Genomic DNA, 12,213 nt, shown 5'->3' on the forward strand with positions numbered 1-12,213 from the left:
CATTACACTCACTGCAAGGGTGTACTGTATGTATACTGTACTGTTGAGACTTAGGGCCCCATTAGGATGGCGGGCGGATTGACCCCGCCGGGCCGGCAGTAGTCACTGCCGACCCCGCAGGGTCAAACCTGCATTTTGGAATGCCTTTCCATGGCGGCAAAGCGGAGTATGCTTGGGGTGCCCGTTGCGGGCCACCCTAGAGGATACCTACCTATGCTATGGTAACCCCTGCCATTCAAAGCACAACGTGGCAGGCTCCGCGCAGGGCCTGTCACGGTGTGCTTGGAAAAGCACAGCAGGTATTTTTAGCATTGTGGCATCCAGTGCTTTCGGCACCGCCCACCACAATGTTAAAAATACAGGATGCATGGCGGGCGCATCCTAATTGTCCCCACGGGACCCCCCCCTTATGGCGGGTGGTCCCTTTTCAGTGTGAAGATGGCGGGCGATGTCCTAAGTAAGTAAGAGTTGTTGTGAATGTTGGCATAGGGGCTGGTGTATTGAGTAACCAATGGCCTCATCTATCTGTGATTTCAACTCCGCTTTGCAAATTTTATTGAGAAGACTAAAAGTCAGATCAGATCACCTGGTGTTCAACTAAAAAGTGAAAGACAGGTGGAAGGAAGAACGGGCGACATTTAATAAATGTTATGTACTGTGCTTTATAGAGCCAACATGTCACTATGTGTATAATTAACTTGTCTTACTGTTTTCCTAAGAGTATATTTTACATTTGTCTTGTTTCTTTTTGATATACAGGTTGAGGTTGATCGGAAGGAGTTGGCCGCCAAGGCACGGCGCCGGAAACTGGAGGCAATACAGAGAGAATACCGGCACCTGGTGGTCTTGGCAGAAGAGTAGGATACTGCTGCTCTTGAAGCTACCTCCAGTGCCCCGGGACCCAGCCACCACCCTGCAGTGGTACGGCGTCACCATCTGGCAGCCGCCGGCCGCCCTAGCCGCAACACCATCTCTGGTGCCCCCACCACTGTTGCTCCTGCTGCCGCACTCTCAAGCGCCGTGTCAAACGTTTAGAGGAGCAAATGCGTGTCGTCCTCCAATTCCGCCGCCAGTCCCTGTCTTAGTTCTGCCCCTTTTTTAATTCTTGTTTGGGTGGGTGGGAATTGGGCGTGGGGGATTTTTGGACATTTTGACTTCTATTTCTTAAGGACATTGGTTGGGGTTAGGGAGGGGGGTGCGTCAGCTTTTGTGGGTTTCCGTTTTACATAGTTTATTTTTGTTAGGGTAAATTAAATCCATATTTATACTATACATGCAATGTTGTTAATGTTTTGTAGGTGGGGTTACTGTTTTACATCACACTGTTTCCTTGTTGGTGCATGTCCGCCCATGGCCAGTGATTGATTTAAATAATTGGCTGACTGTGTAAGATGCAAACTGATAGATGTGATACCCCTCTCTGATTGAGTTGTCCTACCAGTACTTTGTCTCTCTCTTCTAGTCTATGCCTTCTTTATCTGGATTCAAAGGGGTGTGTGAATTCATTGAAAAAATGTCCATTATTAATTATGCCTCCCCCAAACTTCTTTTACCTTTGCTTGATGTTTAACTTAGGCACAGCGATGGCTGCATGGTGAATATGGTTTCCTTTTTGTACCATGCCATGATTAGGGTGGTGGTGGTAGTATAGTAGTAGTAGAAGACACTGGCAGGGTAGCAGCATTTACAAAAAAAGAAAATGAGACAGTCAGTTGCCTGTGAGAGACTGTTAGAGGAGTAGTAGGAGTAGTAGAATGTAGTACAGTACAGAACTTACCGAGCAACAATAATATGCTAAAATATTTTACAACAAAACATAATGGTGGTGGGGACAGCCTACTAGACAGAGTAACAAACTATAATTGTGTCAAGTCACTTGACTAGGCCTCCAGCGTAACAGTTAGAGCTGTGGTAGAGGAATGACAACAAATCCAATCAATGCTGAGGTATATGATCCTTTGTTAAATAAAAATCACCTCTAAAATATACTGCTCATGGGTGGGCAAGCAGAAGAAGATCATCGCTCTGCCTTGAAATTGAAGTACTGTTGTTTTTGCCACATCCGCCCCAGCAAGCGTGTGATTAATTTTTGGTGTACATTTAATTTAGTCACACCTCAATAAGTCACACAGCCCGGGGGAAGAGGGTTAGGGTTTATTGAATGGATGGGAAGGGGGTTTGGGGAAAGGTTTGACAGTACAAAAACAGTATATATGGACAAACAAACAACAATCTTTGAAGGCTACCATATCCAATATGTTAAGGGAGAAAAAGGATTACGTACACTTCTTGTTCTGTTGTTCCAGGCTTAATACTTTTACAGATAGCAAATAGAATTTTTAAATATTGGTAGGGATGAATCAGAAACAGAGAGCAAACCAAATGATAATAACAACAACAAGAAGAACACACTGTTGTAAAGATTGTAGACAAAAACTGAATCAAATTATTTAAAAGAAGGTGAAAGTTGATACTGTTACTGTGTTATCCTGGTCAAAAATGTGGACTGGATTTGCATCTCAGCATTCCGACCTCTTGGTCCTCTCGTCCATCAATCTTGGTAAGGTAAGTGTGCATTGTAATGTTTTCCCAAGTATAGGGCAAGGCCCGGCCTGTAATTGTAGATGGAAACACAAAGGGGGTATTGAGAAAAAAAGTTGAAACAAATGCACAAGTAATGGTGTAGTGCAATACCAGAACACGTTCCGAGGCGGCATGTCTGCATCATTTCTGCTGTAGTCTATTTCTGTTTCCAGCATTGACCTTCAACAACAACAGGACAGAGCAGGCCCACAGTGACAGGCCTGACGGCACGTTGCTTAGCACATGCTCCGTTTACAGTACTTTTTATTTTAAAGAGTTTGACAGAGGCAAAGCACATCTCCATTCCAAACATAGCATTTACAATTTAAGTTAGTTAATTAAAAGCACCGCAGTCATCCCACCGCTACACTCGACTTCACTTCTATACAGACATTTGGGTCTGCTGTGGTTGTTGTTGACGTGTTTACCTTTTATGGCACGCATGAAATGTCCTCCTGGCTTGTTTATTCCATCAATCATCTCTGATACTGGTACTTACTGACTGTGAAGGTCGGCCTGCAGTAGAAGTAAAATGTTGTTATTACACAACAAGAATAGAACTATTATTGACTTGTACTGTCAAATGCAGACACCTGAAAGTTGTATATTGAAATAAGAAGAGCAGAAGACAGTGGTAATGGAATGGATTTGTTGTGATTCACAAGTCTGTTACCGGAACGACCGACACACAAAACAAAGGAAAAAAAGGGAGATAGACAGTAAGTGCAAACCTAATTGTCAGGGAAGTATAGCTCGTCCTCAAACTCTGTCGGTCAACCAGTAGTAGGTAATCATGTGACACACTACTTCAGCTGTCCTCCTCATCTTCCTCACTTGCTTCATGTATTGTGTAATTCGGTGGTATGAAATGCTGATTCATTTTGATCATTGTTAACCCCTCCACGTTTTTTGGCGAGAGACTGGTCCTTCTCACTGTTCCAATGGAACCAGCAGCACTTAAAACATTTTCGGAAGAGACACTTGCTACAGGGCAAACCAGATAGCTTATCACCAGCCTGCTGAGCAGTGGCGATTTAGACCTTTTCCTATACCAATACTTCAATGGGTTTTGATCAATGTACACCTCTGTTGCGTCATCCAGATAGGCCTGGACCATCCACTCAATGTTCAGGGGTTCTGTTGCTAACCATTTGGGCTCTTTTGTCTGTGCATCTGCACTGTGCTTATTAATGCTTAACTGTAAATAGTAATCGGCTAACGATTCTACTGGGCCTAATGATCCAGTTATTGTTGGTGTTGTTGATGGTGAAGGTGAGTGTTGTGATGATCTAAACGCACTGCCCTCAGCCTCCAAAGCTGCACTTGATGCTGCAGGCATGTCTGCAGTACTTCTTGTGGGTTGATCTTGCGGGCTTTTAATTAACAGCCATTCATTTTGCAACTTACTCGCTGCCTCAGCTATCCAAGTTTTGTAGCGGGCAACATGAATCTCTGAAAAAGGAAAGAATGTCTTCAGTCTCAATTTTGCCCATGGATCCAGAATTGTCGCAGAAATGTAATGTTGTTGTGACAAAATTTTCTTTTCTATCCTTATATTTTCAGCGAAGCGACGGGCTAAGCTCTCCACCAAGTCCTTTTCCAACTTTGTATGAATCAGACACCTTCTTCAGCTGATGCTCTAGCATTTGCAATAATGGGATGGCTTGGCCAATTGTACAGTGTTCCTTGCTGACTTCACGTGTGAAGACCTCTAAAGGACGAAGCATCTCAGTCAGGCATTTAACTAGGCCTCATTGCTCCATCTGAAGGGTCATGCCTTTCACAGTAACATCCCCTCTTTGCATGACATATTCATGGAGTGGCCTGTACTGCTCAAACAGATGATCAAGCATGTAATACGTTGAGTTCCAACCTGTTACCACCTCCTGGATGAGTGCTTTGACTGGCATCCTATATTCACGTTGAATGGTCCTCAGCTGCTTCCGAGCTTTAAAAGAATGCCTGAAATGAGTACATATTCTTTGGCAGATGCTCAGTAAGTTGCTGACTAGGGGTTCTTTTTTCAGAAAGTCTTGAACTATAATGTTTATGCAGTGCGCCAAACACTGAACCCTGAAATAGGAACCAAGCTCCATGGCCTTAAGTACAATACTGCCATTATCTGTGGCAACAAAACCAATACTAAGCCCTCTTGGGCGCAGCCATTCAGAAACCTTGCTGCGAAACTCGCGCAAAATATTTACCGCAGTATGAGATTTCTCAATGACGAACATGACTACAGTTGCATGTTTGCGAATAGCTTTAAAAATCTCAGCTGTGTCAACAGCACCTCATTCAGATAGCTTATCTCTAACCCCCACGAAAGAGACCCAGTGTGCAGTGATGCACATGTAATCTGTGGCTTGGCAACTGGTCAACATGTCTTTTGCCAGGTGGATATTGTGAACAGCACTCTGATGCAAAGCTTGTCCAACCAATTCCAGCACATCATGATGTAGTGCCGGAACAGCAACTCTTGCGAAATAGGACCAGCTGGGAACCTTCCATTTAGGGCAGATGGCTCACACAAATTCAAGGAAACCCACCCCTTCCACAAATGAAAAAGGGAGAAGTTCCAGTGCTAACATTTTAGCAAGCTTCGCATTGTACAACTGTGCCGTTGGGTGGTTGCGTTGGAACTGCCCCTCCAACCAAAGCATGCTCTCAATGGTAGGCTGGATTACTTTCCTTTGTGGTGCTGTTGTTTTCATTAACCCACTTAGGCTCAACAACGCAGTTTGTCTCATTGCGGTACTCGGTCACCTTGGTGTCTCAGCCTGTCTCTGAGTATGGCTCCTACTGCAGTGCCACTCAGATGTTACTGAGGAGGATGTGGGTGGTACCACTACAGTACTGGGGACAGCGCTCGAAATGCCTCCCTCTTCTTCACCTTCCACCGCAATAATATCGCCCCCTGATTCTTCATGAATGGGTTTACTTTTTCTACTTTCTTTTAAGTGAAGTAGATGATTCTCACACATGATAGTGTGGTGTATTCTGAGATGACTTGCTTGGCCTCCGGTACCATAGTTTGTACCAAGCTTACCCCGCCGAACACCTTGTCGACAAATTGAGCATATAGCAATGTTCTCCTTCCAGGTGCTAACAGAAAAGAAGTCCCAAAATGGGGAGGAAAACTTTCTGGCACTGCTGGATGTGCCACTTTCAATACCAGATGAACTGGAGGATGTGCTTTGAATGTGATGACTCTGTGCAGCTACACTGTGACTTTTACTACGACTACCTACTGAGATGGTTGAGCTGGATGAAGGTCCTTGCCGGGCCTTGGAAAATATGGCAGCTGGAGGTCATGGTGGTGTAACCTGTGTTGGTGATATCCGTGCTACATCCCGCTCAGTAGCATCCTTTCTGGATAGGGTGAGAATGTTGGTCTCCATCCCCTTTGGGGCGGGAGTGATGTGCGTGATGACTGGCTTGTCTTCATCAACATCATCCACCTCTTCTACATCTACGTCCATAACTCTAAGTATTTCTGGAACCTTCCTTTTCAGCAGCATTGTCTTGTGGCGTGCGTCACTCTCAGACTGAGCTGGTGGCTGCCAAGTGGCATCACGATCATCAGAAGCGGGGCTTGAAGAAGAAGATGATGTACTAGCAAACCTCCTTTTCCTTGATGGTGGTCTGGAAGACAATAGATCTTCCGAAACAGTGGTTTGCTGCACTTTGTCTGCAGGACGCTCGATTACCTGAAATGCCCCTACATCAGGAGCAACAATTACTATTGTGGGCTGTTCTTGCGGCTGCTGCTGTTCTTGCGGCTGCTGCTGTTCCTCTTGCAGCTGCTGCTGCTGTTCTTGCGGCTGCTGCTGTTCTTGCGGCTGCTTCTGTTCTTGCAGTTGCTGCAGTTCTTGCAGCTGCTGCTGTTTTTCTTTTTTATTTATTTTTTTTATTTTTATTTATCATTTTCAAAAGAACATACAGTCAAAACTCCTGAGTGCAGCCGGGATGTGTGCATCAGAGTGAGTGCAAGAGAGTCAGTGTAACCTCATTATCTACAAATTTCAATCATCGGACCCTTTGGACAACATTTAAGCAGTGTAGGGACCCCAAATGTCTTGCGGTCTCGAAGTAGACGGTAGCTCCTCATAATCGCACGTCAATTGATGCCGGCAGTAGGCCATGTCCTGCAACCAAAGCTTGATCTCAGGTGCCCGTCTCCCACCCCAACACACCACCACTCTGCGCTTGGCCAGTTGCAGAGATAGTGCCAAAAACTTACGCAACCCGCCCGGTATACCTGACACAATCCCTAGTAAACACACCCTAGGGTCACAAGGAACAGCAACAGCCGTCATGCCTGACAATTCCGTAGTCACTCCTGATCCAAAGCGTGGCGATACGAGAGCAAGCCCAGGCAGCATGCATAAAATCGGCATCATCCATACCACACCGCACGCAGCACGCAGACTCACGCAGCCCGTACTTATGCAGTTGTGCTGGGGTATAGTACCATTGATGTAGGTACTTATAGTGTAGAAGTTTGAAATTGCCATTTATAGCAAACCCTCCAGTCATGGAGCAGCATTCAGCCCATGCATCATCCGTCAATGGTGGCAAGAGGCAGGCATTCCATCTACCTCTAGCGGACACATTCTCAGCACCTACGTCAACCTGTGAAGCCCGGTATAATCTAGAAACCAGTTTTACTAATGTGTTGGTCGCATATAACAGTTGCAGCGCCCCCAGGGCAACCGGTTCCCTCGGGAAGGTCGGATAGAGACTTCGCATCGCTGACCACAGTCTAACGTAGTTGAACGTGACCATAGTAGCGGCATAGCAGGTGCATATAGAGGCAGCCTCTAGGCACGCCTTCCCAGCTCATCCCAAGCCTTAGCAGTACATTGCACTGTATCCACTTCGCCTCTCTCAAGTACTGAGTGGGAGTTCATAATCATGGCCTTCAGAGGCAGCGGATATACCGCACCAGCCTTATTTGCCACGTGCGGCGTATAGGAGGCAAAGTGCACCTGAGCGCATAAATAGTAGAGGCGCATGTCAGGCACTGCAATTCATACGGTTTACTCAACGTGTCCCACCCTACCCTCAGCTTCTTACCTCCCCAGGCCAGCGTGGTCAACAGAGATCTAAGTGATGCAAAAAAATGAGTTGTCAGGGCCAGTGGTACATTCACAAATAAATATAAAAACTTGGGGAGCACCACCATTTTAATTAGAGCGACCCTGTCTGCAAAGGACAATGGCAGACGCGTCCAGCGAGCCACCTGATCTTCAAGTTTAGATATGGCTACTCCATAGTTAGAACAAATGATTTCCTGTGAGTCTCTATGAAGCCATACCCCCAAGTATCGAACAGGTTCTGTAGCCCAAGACAGCGGGAATTCCAGCTCAAAAGATTTAGTGACATCCGTCAGAGGCAAGATTATGGATTTGTCCAAATTAATAGCAAGGCCTGAAAACCGTTCAAAACTGACATATTCCCTAATCAACCCCTCGAGATATCTCTCCGGTTCACATACATACAAGACCATATCATCGGCATACATTGACACCGCTAGTGGTCGGAGATGAAATCTAAGCGCCGAGGCAGCATGCCTCTGTCTCAGTATGCACGCCAACCACTCCAGTATGAGGGAAAAAAGTAGGGGGGAGAGTGGGCACCCCTGTTGGGTGCCCCTTTGTATGGGAAACGCCTTAGAGATCCATCCATTAACCCGCACCCGGGCCATCGGGGCTGTATATAGCAACTTTATCCATGCCGTAAATAAATAAGGCACACCCATGCGATGCAGTACTGCAAACATGTAACGCCAGGCTATAGAATCAAATGCCTTGGCGGCGTCCAATAAAACCGCCGCTGCCGCTAACTCAGCTTTAAGCAGATGTAGCCCCGCAAACAGTGCCCGCAAGTTGTGAGCCATGGAGCGCGTCGGCACGAACCCCGATTGGTCCGGCAACACCATGACTGGCAGCAGCAATCGCAAGCGTGTTGCCAGGACCGTCGCAAGTATTTTCACATCCGTATTCATTAGCGACAGTGGCCTGTACGACTCGCACCTATCCAGCGGTTTCCCTGGTTTCGGCAGCGCCACAATAATAGCCTCTCGTAATGATACCGGCAGTTGTCCCTGTTCCAGTGCTTCCTCGAACATTACCGCTAGATCAGGTATGATCAGATCTACATATTCTTTATAGAATTTGGACGGAAGTCCGTCAGAGCCCGCCGCTTTTCCATTCGGGAGAGCTGCAATTGAGTCTCTAAGTTCCCCCTCAGTGATATGATGCATTAGAAAGTCTTTCTGCACCCGCGACAACCAAACCAGAGCCACATCATCAAGATACTGTGCTATGTCATCTCCATTAGCTGTCTCCCTGCAAGAATACATTTGTTCATAGTAATGAACAAATTGTTCCAAAACGGCATTGGTTGCAGTCACGACAGTATGGCCATCCCAAATTTCTTGCACCCCGCAGTATTTAACCCAAGGTTCTCTGATTTTGCCTGCCAGCCCACAGCCTGGCCGGCCTCCCTCCCCATAATATTGGGCTCTGGTCCTCTTAGCTAAATGCCTCACCTCCTGCTCCGCTAATTCATTGTAGTCAGTCACCTTCAGCCGTATAGACGCCAGAATAGTAGCCGCTGGTTCCCTCTCATATTGACGCTCCAGCTCCAATGATTTGCGTTCAAATCTATCCATAGAGTCCCTCAGCGATTTCAGCACTCCTGCCTGCATGCCTATGCATAATCCACGCACTGTCACATTAAACGCCTCCCAGACCGTACCCGTGTCGTCCACAGAGCTAACATTCGTGCTAAAATAACTCTCTATCGCCTCACGCAGTCCCTCACGCAACACTTGATCGAGGAGCGCAGTAGGCTGTAGCTTCCATGAAAATGGCGCAGGTGCATGAGCTGGCATCAGCAATTCCAGTAGGACATGTGCATGATCTGATAGCGTGCAAAGCAAATGTACTACCCTCAACCCCCACCCACACACATCCTTCGTGGATAGCCAGTAGTCCAGTCGAGACCAGGTGTCATGCGCTGAGGTGTAGCAGGTCCCCTCCCTCACTCCAGGGTGCCTCAAGCGCCACACATCCACTAAGCCAAGCTCAATCATACCATCCTTCACTACCTTCACTGCCTTTCTGTCCAGTACCATTGGACCAGCCTTACGATCCATACCACGTTCCAAAGTCACATTCAAATCCCCACCACAAATAATGGCAGAAGGCGGCAATGCGTACATTTTGTTCCATTAATTAGTATAAAACTCAGGGTCATCCACATTGGGCCCATGCACATTAACCATCGTTATGAAGGTGCCACAGACTTTACCCTGTAAAATAATGTATCTACCCTCCCTATCAATTTCCTCATATTTGCTCTCAAAGGGAAAATTTTTCTTAATCAGTAACATAACCCCCCGGGCATATGATGAGTATGAAGAGGCAAGTCTGACCCCCGCCCACTGTTTAGCTACAATCTCAGCCACACATCCCTTTAGATGAGTTTCTTGTAAAAATGCCACTTGGACATTATGTCTGTTTAAATATGCAATCACCTGTCTGGACTTCTGCGGCCTATTCATCCCCCGCACATTCCATGTAAGCTAGTTAATCTTGCCCCCTTTATCCATGAGAGTCAATGTATCGCGACATGAGATACACACAGAACTCATTTGTCCGCATCAGAGTGTGAAAGTTCTGAGAAACACACGCTCCAGAGCTGCACATAACATAACCCCTAATGTACCAAACCGCCACCTGCAAACAAACCCACCACCCAGCTTCCTTCCTCACCCACCCCCCTCCCACTTTAGCTCCCACAACCTGCCAAAGCCTGTCCCAACCCCCACCCACCCTTCCCCCACAACCAACATTCAGCAAAATTCGGGGTTCTCCCATTCAGGGGGGCGTAGATGCGTAAACCTCCCAGGTTCCAGGAGGTGCCCAAGCTTCAATAGCGTAGCATCCAAACAGTATAGCATAGTACAGATTCCATCCCACCATTGCCAACAACCCCGGGATTTCCCAACAGACGTGAATCGGCCTCGGTGTCATACCTTAAGAGTAGCATAAAGCAACAAGCTTTTCGGCACAATGTACGGTCATTTGCATAGAACTACAGCATCAAGTCCAAATGCCAAGGAGAATACAACAGCTGGGGGGGCAATACAAGCAATCCTTAACATGTAGTCACTCATCGTATGTATACATCCACACATCTCCCCCAGCCCCCAACTAACATATAAATGTGATGCACAACAGAGCATTATAATCTACTTGACAACTCGGAAAGTCGCAAAGAGGCACCCAAGACACCTAGCTTTCCTCAGCCTCCAGGTAGTCGTCCTCAGGACCACCAGCCGAATCTCTCTTTCGCCTTTTCAATTTTTTAGCATATGCCAATGCGGCCTTTGGAGAGGTGAAGATCTTGTTATCTGCAGCTGCGCCGATGCGTAGCCTAGCTGGGTACAACATGGCATAAGGGACTTCCTCCTTATGTAGGAATTGTTTCACATCACTGAATTCTCATCGCACTGCTTGAACAGCCACAGTGAAATCTGGAAAAAAGGCAAGGCAATTCCCTTGATAATCAATGGTGCCCTTTTCCCGCGGCAGTCGCAAGATGACGTCTCTGTCCCTGTAATTCAGTATGCGTGTTATGATAGGGCGCGGAGGCGCATTCGGGACCGGCCTGGCAGCCAAAGAGCGATGAGCTCGTTCCACTATGAACATGCGAGACAGCTGCTCAGCTCCGAATATGTCCACTATAAGACGCTCCACGCAGTCTTCCATTCTGCCCACATTGGTGGACTCCGGCAGTCCCGTAACGCGGATGTTGTTGCGTCTGGACCACGCTTCCAAATCCTCGTTCCGCGCCTGAATAAGCGACAGGACCCGCTCCATGTTTAGCGCTTTATCTGAAACTGTGGTCAGCCCATCCTCCATGGCTGACACCCGCTGCTCCACTTCACCCATTCTCGTGTTGTGGCGCTCTAGTTGGGTAGATATGTGATCTAGCCTGTGGTTAACCGCAGCCATCGTGCCCTCGAAGGACTGCGGTACAAAAGGGGGTGGCAATGGACGGAGCATCTAAACCAATCAAACACTCACACCCAGTCAAAAGATCTGGGTTTAATCCATCACCGTGCCTCATGGAAACAGTCCAGCCCGAACTGCCAAGCCATGCCTTCCCTGGACCGAAAACAAGCTTCCGAGGACCGGTTTCAGGCATTACAGCCGTCTTCAGCCCGGCTTGCTTGAATCCTGTGGCAAAGTGAGCAAGGGACTCACGTCTGAGCATACCCTGCCACACTTATGGCGGCCAAAAGCGGTACAAAAGGGGGTAGCAATGGACGGAGAATCTGAACCAATCAAACACTCACACCCAGTCAAAAGATCTGGCTTTAATCCATCACCGTTCTTTATCCCACTCTGCCACCCCAGTTCAGACACGGCTATATGCAAATAAGTCTGACCCTGTGCCTCATGGGAACAGTCCAGCCCGAACTGCCAAGCCATGCCTTCCCTGGACCGGAAACAAGCTTACGAGGACCGGTTTCTGGCATTACAGCCGTCTTCAGCCCGGCTTGCTTGAATCCAGTGGCAAAGTGATCAAGGGACTCACGTCTGAGCATACCCTGCC

Source organism: Lissotriton helveticus, chromosome 2_1, assembly GCF_964261635.1.
Source record: "Lissotriton helveticus chromosome 2_1, aLisHel1.1, whole genome shotgun sequence".
NCBI lineage: Eukaryota > Metazoa > Chordata > Amphibia > Caudata > Salamandridae > Lissotriton > Lissotriton helveticus.